Genomic DNA, 13,795 nt, shown 5'->3' on the forward strand with positions numbered 1-13,795 from the left:
AAGTGTATCATCATCAAGTACAACATAAAAAAATGTAATACCTGACACTACTAATAATCTCGATCAGTATCATCAATAAATGCATAATCATCATCATCACTATAATCAATGACGGGCTCATAGGGTTCATTGGCATCAACATGTGCAAGGCCACCTTGACGTAATCGGTCAAGCATTGACAGGTCATCCGCAGCAGTAACCTCTTCTTGTTCCGGCTCTTCTTGTTCCTCCTCTGGGGTGATGTCGGATTCATTGTCGCTGTCTACTTCAATGTTTTGGGGTGAAGTATAGCGGTTCTTGAAACGCTTTTTGGAAAGACGTGTCTCTTGGAAGAATTCTCCTTCATATGTGTCTGGGTTAATGTGAGGTTCATAATCCTCTTCCTTTGGGGGAGAAAGTCTAGCACGTGGCGGCACTTCATAAACGACATCCCAACCTTTCAGATTTGGATTAGTTTGGCAGGCCCACGGTAGATAGAATACTTGGGTCGCCTGTTGAGCCATAATATAGACATCAGGAACATCTAAATGAGTGCTTTGGTTGATTTCAACTAGCCCTACATGTTCATGAGTCCTTCTAGTCTCCTTCGGCTGAAACCAATAACATTTGAAGACTACAACATTCGGTGGATTTTCACCATAGAACAGAAGTTCATAAATTGCTTCAACTCTCCCATAATACTCGGTACCTCCTTCGCCGATAGCAGATACACAACAATTTGTTGACTTTCGGTCGGCCATAGATAGCTCTTTGCCATAGGTACGAAAGCGATACCCGTTGATGTCGTACTTGTCAAATGAACGGACCTTATAGTCAAAACCATTAGCGACTTGTCTCAATTCGGCGTCCATAGACTCTGAATTAGCCTACAAGTTTAATATGAAAGGATTGTTGCATTATGCACAAATTAGCGAATGATATGAAATTGTCTAATAGAAATTACCGTTTGTTTGAACCAAGAGATGAAACCGGGATAGCCACCTCCTTGCTTTGCGAGAAGCTCATACTCTTCGACGGAATCCTTTTGGATCTCCGCTCCATACGAGAATATGGTGACGTATCGACTGTATGACATATCCAGGAATAAGAGTAGTTCAAAGGAAATAGAAGTTGCGAAACAATGTACCGAGAACTTACTCGATGTACGGCCGCACTTCTATCAAGTTGTTGAAGATATACAACGAAATGGTCCGCCATTCTTCGTTATCCAAAGATACTGGATGTGAAACACTAGCTGGTGCGAGATTCCCTTTGAATAGGCTGAGGTTGGATCCACCCTTTTTAGGCTCGTCAGCATTGTACCGAGGCTTCGGATTATGCAAATGACGATTTTTGGCTTCGTAGTGCGCTGTTACGAAGTTTGCCGCCTCCTCTGTGATGAATGCCTCAGCCATCGATGCTTCAATTCTACGTTTATTTTTACATTTTTCTCGAAGCGTCTTCTGCATCCTCTCAGTTGGGTAGCACCAACGATTTTGCACGGGCCCCCCCAATCTTGCCTCGGTCGGGAGATGCAAAATCAAATGCTGCATTGGATTAAAGAAGCCCGGTGGAAAGATCTTCTCTAACTTGCAGATCAACTCCGGCGCCAACTCTTCCATTTCTTCTAGCACGCCAGGCGATAGTTCTTTCGCACAAAGAACACGGAAGAAATAGCTGAGTTCTGCCAGTACTAGCCATTCATCCTCAGGGATGAAGCCACGCAACATCACCGGCATTACCCGCTCAATCCATATGTGCCAATCATGACTCTTGAGACCAAATATCTTCAGTTTATCAAGATTCGCTCCCCTCTTTAGATTCGCTGCATACCCATCGGGGAACATCAACTGCTGTTGCACCCACAAGAGAATTTCCCTCATAGCTGGCCTTCCAAGATTGAACCATGCCTTTGGCTTCGTCCAGTTCTGCTTTCCTTTCGGTTCTTTCATGTTTTGTAACGGCCTATCACATAGCGCCTCCAGATCGACTCTAGCCTTAGTATTATCCTTTGACTTCCCATCTATGCCGAACAATGTACCAAAAAGTGCCTCGGCGATATTCTTCTCAGTGTGCATCACGTCGATGTTGTGTGGGCAAAGGAGGTCTTTGAAGTAAGGCAGATCCCATAAGCATGTTTTGTGAGTCCACGCGTGCTTAGTATTATACCCCTTGAAGTACCCTGGACGTTGTGGATCTGGCTCGAGAGCGTTTAACTGACCCAGGGTCTGTTGGCCTGTCAATGCAGGTGGTGCAGAGTTTTTGACAACTCTACCCCTGATGAAGTTCTTCTTGTCTTTCCTGAACTTATGGCGAGGATCCAGGAACTGTCTATGCATGTCGAAGCAAGAAAACTTGCGACCGGCCTGAAGCCAACGAAACTCAAGAGCTCCCTTGCATGTGGGGCACGGGAACCTTCCATGCACACACCAGCCAACGAATAGCGCATACGCCGGCAAGTCATGCGTCGAGTACATGTACCAGACACGCATTATGAAGTTCCGTTTGCTAAAGGCGTCGTATGTCTTGAACCCATTATCCCAGGCTTCTTGCAATTCGTCCTTAAGCGGCTGCATGTACACATTCATATTTTTGCCCGGATAGTTGGGTCCTGGAATTATCAACGTCAGGAAAATGTTCTTTCTTTGCATAATCTGTCCGGGGGGGAGATTGAGTGGAAAGACAAATACGGGCCAACAACTGTATTGGGCTGCCGTCATACCAAACACACTGAACCCATCCGTGCTGATGCCGACTCGAGGATGCCTCGGATCTGCCGCTTTGTCAGCATGTAATTCATCAAACTTTTTCCACGCAACACCATCCGATGTGTGTACCATCATCAGATTCCCATCTGCATCTAGTTCGGTTCTTTTGCCTGTTTTGTGCCATGTCATCTGTCTGGCCGTCTCTTCGACCATGAAAAGACGTTGAAGTCTTGGTACGATTGGCATATACCGAAGAACACTAACGGGGATTTTGGTCTGTGTCTTCTCACCCATACCGTTGTCTACCACAATATACCTGGAAGACTTGCAAATGGGACAATAGTTCAAGTCCGCATAGTCAAGCCTAAATAAGGCACATCCTTTCTCACAGGCATGTATCTTCTCATAGGGCATCTTCAGTGCACGGAGGATTTTGTCCGACTGGTACAGGTTTGCAGGCATTACATGGCCTTTGGGTAGAAAGCGTCCAAATACTGTCATAATTGCGTCATAGCATTCTCTGCCCAAGTTGAACTGAGCCTTCAGAGCCATTACTTGTGAGATGGCATCCAACTGACAAAGCTCAGTGTGCTCGTGGAGCGGACGTTTCGAAGACTCCAACATTTCATTGAAGGCCTTTGCAGATTCCTCCATCTCCTCGTCCGAATCCCGAGCATCATCATAGCCTTGCACCATGTTTTCCATCCCGGTACCATGCTCGTCGGTGCGACGACGATCCACCTCAGCTCGGTCACGTTGGGCAGACTCACCATGAAATGTCCACACCGTATAATCGGGCGTAAAACCACTCTTCTGCAGGTGTTTGCCCATTTCAGCCTCTGTCTTCTTTTCCCAATTGCCGCACCGGAAACAGGGGCACCAGGTTTTCTTTTGGCCATTTGCAAATGCGGCTTGCACAAACCCCTTAGTTTTTGTGAACCATTCAGCGCTCCATTTGTTCTGACCAGTGTGACCGGTATACATCCAAGCACGGTCACTCATCTTGACTTTCAGAGCTACTGGACACACAACAATTATATATGTAATTCACCATGTATATATTCATCAGTTGATCTACTTTGTCAATTTTATTACGTCCATGCAACCTACACTCTAATAGGTAATGATAGGTCCTAATCCCACCCGTGTATGTGTAGATTGGGTTTATTTTCCCATGCTATGCTCCGGATCCGACGCAAAATTTCGGCAGCACCTCCCCGCTGTTCTCCTGATACACGTCTCTGCAATAAACAGAGAGGATGTGTACCCGGAGAACAACAGGGGAGGCACTGACGAAATATATGCGTCGGATCCGGAGCAAAGCATATGGGAAAACGAACCCAATCTACACATACTCGGGCTGTCCATGGATAGCGTTGGACAATTCGAAAGAATCAAGGTTATAAATATGCAAATGCATGCATATTTATAACTATGACGCTTTCGAACGGGAGACACATATTGGTTACGCATACTGATGATTCAAGACACATATATAGCTAGCTATCAAGTTTCATCGGAATAGATCAAATAATTAATGGGGGAGGAGGACTTGTCATTTGTGCTCACCCACGAACGAAGGGGCAGAGCTCGTCAAACGCACGGCGAGGTCGTCGAACACCAAACCTCGCAGCGATGAAACAACTGCACATTTAAAACTACACGATCAACACAATTATATATGATGTTTTTCATAACAAAATCGAAAAATATATGACCTAACTAATAATTCACAAATATATGACCCCGTCGGCCTCTGGAAGGACAAAGAACACCTTTTCGGGAGGTGTCGGTGGTCGGGGTGTCCGGTCGGTGTCGGGGTGCCGTGTCGGGGTCTCGGGGTCGGGGTGTCGGGTCGGGGTGCCGGGTCGGGGTCGGGGTGCCGTGTCGGTGTCGGGGTCGGGGTGTCGGGTCCAGCTCGGGGTCGGGGTGTCGGGGTCGGGGTCGGGGTCTCGGGATCGGGGTGCCGTGTCAGTGTCGGGGTCGGGGTGTCGGGTCAGGCCCGGGGTCGGGGTGTCGGGTTGGGTGCCGGGTCAGGGTCGGGGTCTCGGGGTCGGGGTGTCGGGTCAGGCTCGGGGTCGGGGTCTCAGGGTCGGGGTGTCTGGTCGGGGTGCCGGGTCGGGGTCGGGGTGCCGTGTCGGTGTCGGTGTCTGGGTAAGGGTGGGTGTGGTGTCAGGGTGTCGGTGTCGGGGTGTCGTGTCGGTGTCGGGGTCGGGGTCTCGGGGTCGGGGTGTCAGGTCGGGGTGCCGGGTCGGGGTCGGGGTGCCGTGTCGGTGTCGGGGTCGGGGTGTCGGGTCAGGGCTCGAGGTCGGGGGTGTCGGGGTCGGGGTCTAGGGGTCGGGGTGTCGTGTCGGGGTCGGGGTGCCGTGTCGGGTCGGGGTGCCGTGTCGGGTCGGGGTTTTCCTCTTTTTTCCTTTTCTTCTTCTTCCTATTCTTCCTTTTCTTCCTTTTCTTCCTTTTCTTCCTTCTTCTTCTTCTTCTTCTTCTTCTTCTTCTTCTTCTTCTTCTTCTTCTTTCTTCTTCTTCTTCTTCTTCTTCCTTTCCTCTTCTTCTTCTCCTCCTCTCCTCTTTTTCTTCTTCTTCTTTTTTCTTCTCCTCCTCCTCTTCTTCTTCTTCCTTTCCTTTTTCCTCTTCTTCTTCTCCTCCTCTCCTCTTTTCTCTTCTTCTTCTTCTTTCCTCAAACTAAACTAAACCTAAAACTAAAACTAAAACTAAATCTAAACTAAACATAAACCTAAAACTAATAAAACAGAAAAAAAGGAAAAAAACTAAATCTAAACCTAAAATTAAACTAAAACTAAACCTAAAACTAAAACTAAACTAATCTAAACTAAAACTAAAAAAGAAAAAAACAGAAAAAACAGAAAAAAGGAGGGGGGCTCACCTGGGGCAGGGCCGATGGAGGAGGGGGCGGGGCGGTGGAGGAGCTGGCCGGGCGCCGGGGCGGCCTGGGGCGGCGGGGGGCGGGCCCGGGGCGGTGGGGCGCGGGGCGGCGGGGGCGCCGGGGCGGCGGGGGCCGGGGCGGGGGGGCGCGGGGGCGGGCGGGGGCGGCGGGGGCCGGGGCGGCGGGGGCGACGGGGCGGCGGCGGCGGGGGCGAGAGGCGGCGGCGCGCGGCGGGGCGGCGGCGGCGGTGGGGTGGGAAGTGGTGGCGGGGCGAGGAGAGAACAGAGAGGGGCGGGGGGGTACGGGCCGTTAGATACTGCCCTCTTTGCCGTCCGCCCCTCTTTGCCGTCCGCCCCTCTTTGCCGTCCGCCCTTTTGCCTCTTTGCCGTCTGCTGGCAGGCGGCAAAGAGGTGGGCCGTTAAGTTTTTCCCAAACGGGCGGGGGGTGGGGGCCACCTCTCTCTTTGCCGTCTGCCAGCTGACGGCAAAGATTCTTTGCCGTCTCCTGGCGGACGACAAAGATCAGGCGGACAACAAAGAGCTTCTTTGCCGTCCGCCTGATCTTTGTTGTCTGCTTTTTGGTAGCTGATGGCAAAGAGCTTCTTTGCCGTCAGCTAGCAGACGGCAAAGAGCTGGCAAATGGCAAATTAGCTGATTCCAGTAGTGAACCTTACCGTCTCCCCCCGAGGCCACCATCATTCTCACCGCCGCCGCCCGAGGCCGCCCTCGACCTCACTGTCGCCGCCCTCCACCTCATCGCCGCCCGAGCCCGCCTAGGACCGCCGTTGTCTGTGCTCGAGCCCGCCCTCTCCGCCCCTGCCTCCATCGCCGAGCACCTCCCCGCCACCGTCTCTCCCCTCTCTGTAAGTCCCCCACCCCTCCGCCCCACTCCTCTCTCTCTGCATTTTAGAGCAAAAATTAGTAGAGAAAAAGTTAGTTTATAGCAAAAAAAATAGTTTAGAGCAAAGGATGTTAAGTAGTGATGTTAGAGCAAAAATTAGTTTAGAGCAAAAAATTTGGTTTACAGCAAAAGTTAGTTAGGGCAGTAGGGTTTAATTTGGGTAGATAGTGCTTGTAGTATATAGTGATACTAGTAGATGTTAATTAGGTTAGGGCAGTAGTGGTACTAGTAGATGTTAATTAGATGTTTTTCAGTTAGGGCAGTAGAGTTTTCCTAGGTTAATTAGGTTAGTAGTGCTGCTAGTAGTAGTGGTACAGTAGGTTAATTAGGTGAAGTTAAATGAATAGCCTAAATGAATGAAATTAGTAGTTAACTGAATTTTTTTTCTTTCATCGTTATAGAGCACTAAAGTTAACTGAATTTTGTTCTATTAGTTGTTAAATGAATTTTCTTCTACACGTTGTTTTTGAATTAGCTTGTGAAATTTGGACATGTGTTTGCTCGTGTATATTTGGACATGTGTTGCAGTGTCGAAGAGGGATATTTGAACATTGTTTCCAGGGATTGAAGCTAAGTGGCCAATGTTTTGCCGGAATGTTGATTCATTTCCGTTCCGGTAAATTTTAGGTTCTTGATTTGTCCATTTTTTAGCAAAGGTCATGCTGAAATTTTTCGTGTATTTCGGCATGACTTGTGCTACAAACTAGGACATATCGAGTGCCCGGGTTTTGCCGCACCGGGAAGGAGTCAATGTTCCTGCAAAACAATAGGCCTTTTTTATGTCATTATTCATTTTATTAGGTCTAGAATTAATTGACTAGATTTAATCATAGGAAACATGGCTAGCAACGATGAAGGACAGGGTTCTGGTGATTGCGACGACGTCTACCGGGCGGCAGACGAATTTTTGAGCATTGCCGATGATCAACCAATGTTGTTGCAGGGCCCACCGGTGGCATCGGGGACTGAGACCGACACGCAGACTGGTGCTGAGACTGAGACCGGCGCCGAGACTCAGACCGGCATCAAGACCGGCGCTGAGACTGAGACCGGCGCTGCCTCGGGGAGCGGAGCCGGTGTATAACCGAAAGCAAAGAGGCAATGGCTTCCTAACAAACTCAGGACTACTAGACTGGTGGTCACGGAGGTGGACGACGGCAATTTTGAGCCAAAGGCGCCCGAGGAAGCGCGCTCGTGCTACGGCAACCAAATAGGCTGCATCGTACGGACAACCGCCACCATCAACGATGAGAAACTATAGAAGATAGATAACGTGAGGCCCTCCCTCCTAAGGAAGTTTCACCAGATATTCTTGTTCCCAGGCCGGAATGAAAAGGATTATGAAGATCCAGATAAGGACCCGGCAATGAAGAAGATAAACGAACACGCCATGACCAAGTTTAGCGATGCGTTGGCCGCCTGGAAAACAAGGGTGAAAGCAAGGATCATCGACAAGGAACCCTACTCCTAGATTGTAAAGGATAATCCGACAATCACGGAAGAGCAGTTTCAAATATTCAAGGAGGCTTGCGAGGCCGAAGCTGCCAAAAAAAGTCTAAGTACATGAAGGGGCTTCAAGAGAGGAACATTGGGAGCCACCACCTCGGAAGCCATGGTTACGGCGGGAAGAGGTCCAAATGGGCCAAGATGGACGCGGAAGCCGCGAGTCTGGGCATCCCAGACCCCTTGGCGGAGTTCACCATCCCATAGGACCGTGACGTCCTTAGGGCCCGACATCGTTGGGACCCAGTGAAGAAGGTTTACGAGACAAACCCGGTCACATTGGAGTTCATTAGACTTCTGGTAATTTTAGTTTCTGATCAATTCGACTGCACATGTTATTCATATTTGTAAATGATCCTTGTGCCTTTTGCAGAGAGAGCAGCACGGGATTGCGGCCGAAAGAGACTCGCCGTCTGAGGCATTGGCGAGGCCCAAGTGGGACACTCCATTCAACCGGGCGTCGAACATATTGAAATGACTCCCGGTGGATACTCGACCGTCGTATGGACGTGTGCACGGTGTCGGAGATGGCACCACGTGGAAGAAGTACTACCATGAGACCACGGAGCAGAGAAAGGAAAGACAGAGGTTAACTGAAGAAAACATCGACAAGAAGGTTGAGATTGTGGTTGAGAAGAAATCAACTCAGACAGTCACAATAGCGGTAGCTGCCGCAAAATAGGTGGTTGCAGATATGTCTACTTCCTTGGTTCTGGCCGTTTTCACTTGGACCAGGTTAAATCCAGAAAAAAATGCAGCGGACTTTCCCCTTGCTGACTTCTTGGGGAGCAGCTCGACTAGCGTTGCACCAGCACCTGCTCCCGCACCGACTCCCACACCGGACGTGCTCGGCGGTGCTTCGTCTTTGGCTGAGCTCGACGCCATCATGGTATCTGTCACACCGGCCCCCTTCAATAAATGTATAATCTCCCGTTTTTGTTGCCTTTTGGATGTCTCACGCCGCAGATTTTTCTTTGCAGGCCGATGAAACTCCGTGAACCATATTGTACACCATCAGCGACTAGAAGGTGGATGTGGGGAAGGCGACGATAATGGAGCCGAAGGAACCATTGTTCCATAGCCGACCGATCCCCCTGAACGTCTTCAAGGTTTCGGTGGCGAGTGTCAAACTGGGCCACGAGAATTTGCCTCCTCTGATACTAGTGGGGGATGACGACGAGACCCCGCGGCGGCTTGGTGATTGTTGCCATGGGTGGGTCCTGTTGTGGCCAAAGAGTCTGCTTCGTCTTGAGGCGGCCGAGAGCACACCCACGAGCACGCAGCCTCGGCAAGGTATGAACGTCAACACTCCACCTACCCAATTAGTGTCGGGTGTCGGGTTGGGTGATAGCGGATGGGGTAAGGAGGAGGCTCCATTAGTCGCTGATGACATCGCCATGGATGAGGATAAGGATGACGATGGCACTCAAGAGTATGTGTATACAGGCGCCTACTCAGGGTTTGAGCGTCATGAGTCGGTGCCTGAATTGCCGTCTCTGGAGGCTGAACGTATTATGGACGACCTTCCGGTAGTAAAGAAGTCTAGGAAGAGAGCGAGGAAAGGCAAAAAAGCTGATTCTATGATCCAGCCGCCTCAGCAGCCTCGGCTTCAGGACCGTATCGATATCCCCGATGCGGATAAATGGCACATCCCCGGTCAACCAATCCTACCTGCAAGAGCGCTAGGGCCAGATTCGGCGACCTATGGAGACTTCATGACGATGTGTTGCGGATAGAGAAAGGCCTCATCTCCTCGAAAGATCCAGGATACCCACTCTACGTGGTTAACGTGCCGCGGCAAATGTCGTATGTCGGCTGCTTCCCCGTGGATACGTTCTTCCTTCGATTCGATTGCATATTCGACATATTTCATGTGAAGAAGCTGGATTTTACGTTTGTCCGCCTTTATGCCTTGCACATGAACTAGTGGACGGCAAAGAGAGAAAACGGCGGACGGCAAAGAGCCGAGTAACTAACGGACGCCACCCCCCCCCCCCGCCCATTATCTCTCTTCTCTTCCTCTCTTCCTCTCTCCTCCTCGACACCCCTCCCTAGCTAGATCCACCGCCGCCCCCGCCCCTGCCGCCCGGCGCCGCCCCCGCCCCCGCACCCTTGGCCCGTCGCCCCACCACCCCTTCGCCCCCACCACACCCGCCGATGCCCCGTCGCCCCACCACCCCTCAGCCTCCCGCCGCCCCCGCCCCGCCGCTCGGCGTTTCCCCTTCTGCCCGGCGCAGCCCCCGCCCCCTCACCCTTGGCCCATCGCCCCACCACCCCTCCGCCCCCACCCCACCCGCCGATGCCCCGTCGCCCCGCCACCCGCCGCCCGGCGCCGCCCCGCCGCCCGGCGCCGCAGCCCGGTGTCCCCCCCCCCCCATCGACCGTCCCATTGCTCCGGTGAGGGACTACTACTTTTTTTCTGTTTTTTCATATATTTTTTTGCTGTTTAATTGTTAGTTCTAGATTGTGTTAGTGTTAGTGTTAGAAAAGAATTAGAAGTAGTAGAAGAAGTAGAAGTAGTAGAAAGATGAAAAAAGAAGAAGAAGAAAAGAAGTAGAAGAAGTAGAAGAAGAAGAAAAGAAGAAACAGAAAGAGGTAAAAAAGTAGAAAAAAGATGAAAGAAGAAGAAGAAGAAAGGAAAGAAGAAGAAGAAGAGAAAGAAAGAAGAAGAAGGATAGAAGGAAACACCCCGACCCCCTGACCCCGACACCACACCCCGACCCCCTGACCCCCCTGACCCCGACACCCCAACCCCCTGACCCCTAACCCCAACACCCCGACCCCGACACCACACCCCGACCCCGACACGACACCCAGACACGCGACCCCCCGAGGTCGACGGGTTCTTATATTTGTGAATTATTAGTTAGGTCATATATTTTTCGATTTTGTTATGAAAAACATCATATATAATTGTGTTGATTGGGTTGATTTAAATGTGCAGTTGTTTCACCGCTGCGAGGTTTGGTGTTCAACGACCTCGCCGTGCGTTTGACGAGCTCTGCCCCTTCGTTCGTGGGTGAGCACAAATGACATGTCCTCCTCCCCCATTAATTATTTGCTCTGTTCCGGTGTTCGTGCCGATGAAATTTGATAGCTGGCTATATATGTGTCTTGAATCATCAGTATGCGGAACCAATATGTGTCTCCTGTTCGAAAGCGTCATAGTTATAAATATGCATGCATTTGCATATTTATAACCTTGATTCTTCCGAATTGTCCAATGTTATCCATGGACAGCCCGAGTATGTGTAGATTGGGTTCATATTCCCATATGCTTTGCTCCGGATCCGACGCATAAATTCCGTCAGTGCCTCCCTTGTTGTTCTCCGAGTACACATCCTCTCTGTTTATTACAGAGACATGTATCAGGAGCACAGCGGGGAGGTGCTGCCGAATTTTTGCGTCGGATCCGGAGCATAGCATGGGAAAATGAACCCAATCTACACATACTCGGGTGGGATTAGGACCTATCATTACCTATTAGAGTGTAGGTTGCATACTCGGGTGGTATTCAATTTTTTATGTTGTACTTGATGATGATACACTTAAGTGATATACATATTATTATTCATGTCGGTATTTTTTATGTTGTACTAATTTCGTTTACTCTTTGTCATGGCAGGTGTTGAAAGATGGAAGGGGAGCCGACTGAGGCCAAGGACAAACGTGCCCAAATTGAAGGTGTGCCACACCATCAAGGTAGCTCCAGCTTATATCAGTTCGGGCGGAATTGGGTATGTGGTTTTCTTCATGATTAATGCAATTCATTCATCATGCTAGATTGAGACCTTTAATTACTAATTTACTTTGTTTCTCTCTTTCAGGCATGCTACAATAAGACGGATAAGGTGCCAGAGGGGTACGACCTGTATGCCATGGCCCACACTGCCTCTTACAAGCAAGTCAAGGGGAAGGCGAGGAAAGGGGAGGAGTTTAACCCGATCCAGATTCCCTACAATCCAGAGCAGGTGATGATATCTAGTGGCGGGGGGTCCCGTGGCTCCCATTGATCCAAAGATTGCTCATGAGACCACGGTGAGTTTAATTTGAACGGACGTTACTTACTAGTCTTAACATTTGAGCATCATCATGCTAACGAAACATTGGAAATGATCTTTGGTGCAGCGTAACTCCACACAAGCATCACACGATCCTTCTCCAGCTACTGGCACGAGCCAGCCCGCTCCTACACCTCCATGATCAAGGTAAGTTTCTCTAGTTTTTTGCTTAACAAATGCATAAAGACCTAGACTTAGCTTTATTTCCTCCAATATGCTTACCTTAATGACCTAGAGTTAGCTTCTTTTCCTCCAAAATGACTTAATAAGCTTACTGACCTCCAAAACCAGCCATTTTACCTAAGTTAGCTCTAAAACGATCTATACTTAGCCTTGTTTCCTCCAAATAGACCTAAGTTAGTTATAATATGCTTAGCTAACTAGGTTTGCTCAATAATGACATGTACTTAGCTTACTTATGTAAAAAACAGCATAATTAGCTTAGTTAGCTCATAAACGATCCATTTTACCTATGTTAGCTCTAAAATGATGCATTTTACCTAAGTTAGCTCATAAACGATCCATTTCACCTAAGTTACCTCACAAACGATGGCGTGCTTCTTCTTCTAGTCTTCTTCTTCTAGTCACCTTTTCCTAACTTTCTTATTTGCCATTTTGTAGATTTCATTCACTTCTCGGAAGCTAGCTTTCTATGATGGAGTGCTTGTTTTTTATTTCATTCTCTTCTAGTATTCTTCTAGCTTGCTACGATGGAACTTGCTATCTTGATGAAACTTTGCATTGTAATATGTATGTGCAACTTCCTAATGGTTGCAACTTATGTGTATGTGCAACTTGCTATGTATGAATTGATGGAACTATATATGTATGTACGATGAAACTTATGTGCTGTTAAATAGCCCTGTGAAATATATCTATATATGTCATATATATTTGCTGTGAAAATTGTTGGATTAAAAAAATAGAAAAAAAGAGCCAATATGCAGGCTCTTTGCCGTCCGCCACCGACGGCAATGGCCTCTTTGCCAACAGCCGCGGACGGCAAATGAGGCACGTGGCAGCCAACTATGCTTCCTCGGAGCTGACCCATTTAGTAAGTTTGCCTACAGTGGCAGACGGCAAAGGCAGGAAAAATTTTGCCGTCAGCGGCGGACGGCAAAGGCAGGACGAATTTTGCCATTAGCGGTGGACGGCAAAGTCCTGTCGTTAGCCACCTAACGGACTAACAGCGAAAATTTTGTCGTCTGCGTTCTTTGCCGTCTGCTTCTGATGGCAAAGGACCCTTTGCCGTCAGCCACCAAAAGCGGACGGCAACGTAGCTCTTTACCAGACCTTTCTTTGCCGTCCACGTTTGTCGTCCGTGGTGGACGGCAAAGACCTTTGTCGTCCGCCATTCATGCCTTTGCCGTCCGCCATGGCAGACGGCAAAGTAGCTGATTCCTGTAGTGATTCCTTAATAGATTTCTTAAAGAAGAGTTGTATATGATGCATTTGCTGATCCTTAATGTTTGCTTGAACTATGTCGGTATTTCCCCAAAGAGGAAGGGATGATGCAGCACAGAAATAGTAGGTATTTCCCTCAGTGATGAGGACAAGGTTATTGAACCAGTAGGAGAACCACACAACACCACGTAAACAGCTCCTACACACAAAGAACAAATACTTGCAACTTGACGTAAGAGAGGGGTTGTCAATCCCTGACGGGTAAAAAGATAGATAAAATTGCAGTTTGATCGATAAATAGATCTCACGGAATGTGAGATAAAATAAACTACTAAAAATTGCAGCAAGATATTTTT

This window comes from Triticum aestivum, chromosome 2B (genome assembly GCF_018294505.1).
Source record: "Triticum aestivum cultivar Chinese Spring chromosome 2B, IWGSC CS RefSeq v2.1, whole genome shotgun sequence".
In the NCBI taxonomy this organism is placed as follows: Eukaryota; Viridiplantae; Streptophyta; class Magnoliopsida; order Poales; family Poaceae; genus Triticum; species Triticum aestivum.